The following is a 5,701-nucleotide window of genomic DNA, read 5'->3' as shown; positions in this document are numbered from 1 at the left end:
TTGAAAATAAAATCCTTAAACTGAATAATGGAATTAAGAGTATTTTTTAGGGTAACTACATGCTGGTTAGTGGAACTATTAGGGATCCAGGGGTCAAAGCATGTAAAGGTATTATTTTCATTTCCAATTTTCCTAACATTGGGAAACGAACAGATGTCTGGATATTCATAACCAAATTTTTTCTTCAGCATCCATGATCTATTCAAGGCTTTGGGAAAGGCAAGCGAATTCAGAACTAAGAGGTTAGTTAAGGTTTTCCAGTTCTAGATCATCTCACAAAAATGGTAGAATTCCATTTGCCAAGCAACCTATCGAGAGCAGCAAGCTTTGCCATTAAGTTATTCCCAGGGATGTCTAACCCTTTGAACAAGCAGAATGAGGAGAAGGAAGGGTGTGAGGTCCAAGCAACTTGAAAATGGAAGATTTTTTTGAATTCGGGTTTGGGGAGGGAGCGTTGGAGGAAAATTGTGGTCATATCCGGTGGCAAGTAGTTTGGCAAGAGAGGCATGAGGGAAAATAGTGAACCATGAGGGTGAGGCAAAGGCTTTATCAATATTTTCTTCGATGAGATTAGGGGGCTTTTGCTTATTGAACCAAGTGAAGTGGCTTCCTCTCAATCTGATTTATCAAGGTTGTGAACAGAGAGGATATTCAAGAGGTTAAGGCTCGAAGCAGAAATCTGATTTCATCAAGTTGTGAGTTACTATGAAAATTTTGGCTAATTAATGAACACTCAACCCTTTAAATATTAGCTATAAGAAAATGTTGCTACTACTTTGGAAGTCACTTATGTTTGGGAGGATGAAAGAACTATTAGAGAGATCCAAGCTACCTAGAACCTATGAACAATCAGGCATAGTCTAGTAGTATAAAACAACATTAAGTGCTATTGATGTTAATTTTCTACATTAATATGGTATGGTATGGTATGGTATGAGGGGGATCAAAACCAAATTGTTGTGGAACTTTGGTTTTTTGATTGGTTTTAGTTTTAGTCCGATATAATTTTAGTTTATTTTGGTCTTTCAATATTGGGTTAATATCGATTTAAATCGGTTTGTTTTCAAGCTTGAACCACAATATAATTGTACATTCATAATCTATAGTGAGGAAATATTCAGTAAAAACACTTAAATCATCTTCCCCAAGTCAAAAAAGTAAACAACTAGGATTAAGAAATTGATTTGATATGTTCATGTTATAAATTGTAAGGGACATATAACTAATATTAAAATCAATAGATAAATAAAGTTTGCAGTGAATCATTGTTACAAATCAAATAATTGTTTATAATTGTAAGGGAAATATAACTACCATTGAAACCATGGATAACTAATTACTAAGAAGATAACTAATATTAAAATTGCAAAATTAATCCTACTACCAATAAAGGAAAGACTCGCGATAACGTGAATTGGGATTGCCATTGGTGGCATGAAGCCGGCTTCTTGATGAAGACCCTTGGTTGCAACTACATCAGATTGATGAGACTAATTCATACATCATTTTACCTCCCTTTGCACATCAAGCGGCAGTATCAGCTCCCACAAGGAGATCCTGAGAAGATTGAGAACTTTTTTACTCCCTATAGGAATTGTCTAATGACATTGTCTGTTTTCTTGCTAAGATCTGGCAAATGTAAAGAGATAAGGCCTCTTACTCTGTAATCTCTGTAATATGTAATGAAAGTCTGGCCAACATCTGGAAACGAAACTTTGTATTTCCTGGGATATGTAATAAAGGTTTGTCATAACTTAGTTTATTCTTGTATTAGTTTACATTTTGATGGTGGGAAATGCAAGCGACAAAATTGTATATCTTCCACATGTAATGAAAATGCAATAAGTAACTCAACTTACAAGAAAAATTAATCATGTTTATAATCTTTTAGAAAAATAAACACATAAAAGAAGAATCCTGTTTATAATCTTTTCAAAAGATAAATCCTATTTATATATCTTCTAGAAATATACAAAATTTTACAAAAAGAATCATGTTAAAAAATAAACAAAAAAGATCATGGTCCTATGACAGTCCATCATCACCTCCAAACAGGTCAAGGTCATCAACAGCAAATGTGGGGCCCATGTTCGATCCTCCACCTCCAGACCAGGGGTTAAGCTGCTCCAACCTAGCGCTGAAGGTTGGAAATCTCCGAACGAAGAATAAGAGATGCCAATAAAAGCTCATCAAGGTCCCCAAGAAATGGAAAAGCAAGGTTTCAACGTATACTTGGTCTCAAATAAGCTCTGTGTGACAATACAGACACACGTTGAAACTCTAGATCATCCGGCGGGACTCGGCGTAGATAGTAGGAGAGACCTATAATGGACAAAGAATGAGAAATCTAGCTAAAAAGAAAATATATAATAAGGAAAGGAAGATAACCTACAAAATCATAGGTGATGGGGAGGCCCATGCCCTCATTAGCCATCGGAGTCCTCAGTAGGATCATCTGCACTAAGGGATCATGAGCATCCGTGTACGTCCACCTCGGGAAGCCAAAGATGGAAGAGGGCCCCTCAGATATGTTGTGAACCAGCCCCATGCTCACGTGAGTCAAGCCCTCCATAAAAGCACCAGCAGATCAAGGAATATGGAAGACAGAGAAGGGAATCGGCCAATCATACTGAAAGGAAGATAATGGTGTCATCTATAGAACCATCATACTCAAGATAAAGGGAAATCCAAGAAGCTTACCTGAGGACCCTTAATAGTCAAGGGTAAGTACATTGTCTCCCGTTAAAGAAACTCTCTGTAGTCGAGTGTTGAATCTACAAAGTCATTTTGCCACATCGCAATCACGGCAGCCTCGAAATCCTCCTTTGAGATGGTATTGGGGCTATGCATTAATGGAGGGGGGAAGCAAGAACCAAGGGACTATCAGAGTCAGACCACTGCCTCACCACTGAAATAACCTAGAGGGGGGTGAATAGGTTATACTAGTGGAAATTAAAATTTTTCGAGATCGTATCTCCGAGTGTGATTGCGTATTAAAACTAAAGTAGAATAAAAGAAATAATTACAATCACATAACACAAGATTTATAGTGGTTCGACTCAATCCGATTCTAGTCCACTCCCTATAAGAATCCTCTTGTAAGGTATTCTACTAGTTCTCTCTTTCAGTACGGTTGGTAGGGAATAAAACCTTTACAATCTTTTTCACCGATAAGAGTATCCTACAAATCCCCTTTACAAGCAGAGAGGCGCCTTTACAATCTGTTTTGTAGGTAGAGAGACACCTTTCTCTATTTAGGATAAGAGAATCCTTACAACCATAAGTACAGTCTAGAATTGTAAAAACAGTAAAATTAAGAAATAATGGAATAAGAGGAATACCTCAAGTGTGGTGCAAATGATGAGAATGAGAGATGAATAATGCACCTTATGCAAAGTCCTCTCTATGGCTTTGACTTGCACAGGAGAGAGAGTGGAGGACATGATTAGCACTTGAGCTCTTACAAGAATTCAATGACTTGAACAGCTCAAGTAGGATATAATAATCTTAATGACTCTTGAATGATCACAATAGTGCTCTTAATGCTCTTGCTTAATTGATATTTAATTAAGAGCAACTAGGGTGTTTATAGGTGAACTTAGTGAAGCATTTTTGGCAGGAAATCAGGCTCTAACGGTCATATTCTGGGACCACCAGTCGATCGCCATCGGTAGTCGGTTGACCAATAAGAGCCATTAGGGATAAAAACTAGCCGTTGGAGACAGTGCCGATTGACCAGTAGATGGTGGCAGTCGATCGGTATTTCTTTCGGTCAGTGGAGGTCGATCGGAAGATTTAAGGCAATCAATCGGCAAACTATTATGCCAGGGGTGGTCGACCGGTGGATCATAGGCGGTCAACCGGTAGATTCCAAAATTTTCTGAAAACCTAAAAAATTGTGAATTTTGAAGGGGTTTTTCAAGTCCAGGCTTTTAGAATTTAAATATGCATGAAAAATGTTTAATCTTTCAACCAAATGGGTTGCAAATTCCAAGCTCCTTCCTTTGGAAACTGAAATGCTCTTCACCTAGTGGTTTACTGAATATATCTGTGAGTTGTTTCTTGGTTTCAATGTATTCTAGAGAAATGTTACCATTTGGAATGGTGTCTCGCAGAAAGTGGTGTCGAATGTTTATATGCTTTTCCCTTGAGTGTAAAATGGGATTTTTATTTAAGTTTATGGCACTAGTGTTATCACTCATGATTAGGCAAGATTCGAAACTCACTCCAAGGTCGTAGAGAGTTTGCTTCATCCAAAGGATTTGGGCACAACATCTACTAGCTACAACATATTCGGCTTCGGTGGTAGATAGAGCAACGGAGTTTTGTTTCTTGCTAAACCAAAAGACAAGGCAAGAGCCAAGAAAGTAACAGGTACCACTAGTACTTTTTCTGTCGATATGGTAGCCCGCAAAATCAGCATCTGAAAAGCTGACCAAGTCAAAGGGTTGGTTTTTAGGGTACCATAACCCAACATCACTAGTGCTTTTCAAATATTTAAAAATTCTTTTCACAGCTGTGAGATGTGATTTCTTAGGATCGACTTGAAACCGGGCACATGCACATACACTATACATGATGTCAGGTCTACTTGCCATTAGATATAGAAGGCTCTCAATCACACCTCTATATCTAGTTACATCATCAGAAATGCTATTTTCATCCTTGGTTAGTTTCAAGGATAAGCTCATCGGAGTGTCTGAAGATTTTTTTATTGTTAATGTCAAATTTCTTTAGCAGCTCCTTAGTGTACTTGCTTTGGTTTATGAAAATCTCATTATCAGTTTGTTTTATTTGAAGACCAAGGAAGAAATTTAACTCTCCCATCATACTCATTTCAAATTCATTACTCATCTTGCTACTGAAATCAGAACACATTCTCTCGTTGGTTAAACCAAAGATGATATCATTTACATAAATTTGAACAATGAATATGTCATTCTTCAAGTTCTTCATGAACAGGGTTGTGTCAATCCTCCCCCTTGAGAAGCCATTTTCTATCAAAAAAGTATTCAATCTCTCATACCAAGCTCTAGGAGCTTGTTTGAGACCATACAGGGCTTTCTCAAGTCTATAGATATAGTTTGAAAACTTAGGGTCTTCAAAACCAGGGGGTTGAGCTATATAGACCTCTTCTTGAATGTATCCATTTAAGAAAGCACTTTTGACATCCATTTGATACAGTTTGAAGTCTTTATGGCATACAAAAGCTAGTAGCATTCTAATGGATTCTAACCTTGCTATTGGTACATAGGTTTCATCATAGTCTATTCCCTCTTGCTGATTATACCCTTTGGCTACTAGTCTCACTTTGTTTCTTACTATGTTCCTATCTTCATCCAGTTTATTGTAAAAGACTGGTGGACAGGTTTTGGGACAAGTTCCTATATCTTACTTCTTTCAAGCTGGTGAAACTCCTCTTGCATAGCAACAATCCAATCACTATCTTTTAGTGCTTCTTCTATGTTCTTGGGTTCAATCCTTAAGATAAATGTAGTGTGATTGCATACCTCTCCGATTTTAGATCTAGTTTGGATTTCTCCATCTAGATCCCCTATAATGTTTTCTAAGGGATGATTCCTATAAGGGATGACTTCCTTGGGTAGTGTTTTTACTTTTTCGATGGTAACATTATTAGAATCATCAAGAGAAATATCATTAACTTTGTTCTTAAGCTCATCAAACATGGTATCATCATCAT

General features: G+C 37.2%; 1 long non-coding RNA gene across 1 annotated transcript; it reads right to left on the bottom strand.

Annotated features, from left to right (window-relative positions):
- Positions 1–1,996: 1,996 nt before the first annotated feature.
- LOC122090942 lies at positions 1,997–3,022 on the bottom strand. The gene is made up of 3 exons (XR_006143771.1): positions 2,701–3,022; positions 2,393–2,629; positions 1,997–2,322 (listed from the first exon to the last, which is right to left on the bottom strand). It is a non-coding gene; the product is annotated as an uncharacterized LOC122090942 (long non-coding RNA).
- Between the last annotated feature and the right edge of the window lie 2,679 nt (positions 3,023–5,701).

The sequence above is a fragment of the Macadamia integrifolia genome, chromosome 10 (genome assembly GCF_013358625.1).
Source record: "Macadamia integrifolia cultivar HAES 741 chromosome 10, SCU_Mint_v3, whole genome shotgun sequence".
In the NCBI taxonomy this organism is placed as follows: domain Eukaryota; kingdom Viridiplantae; phylum Streptophyta; class Magnoliopsida; order Proteales; family Proteaceae; genus Macadamia; species Macadamia integrifolia.
Note: the sequence above shows the minus strand (reverse complement) of the source record. Positions and strands in the feature narration are given on the sequence as shown.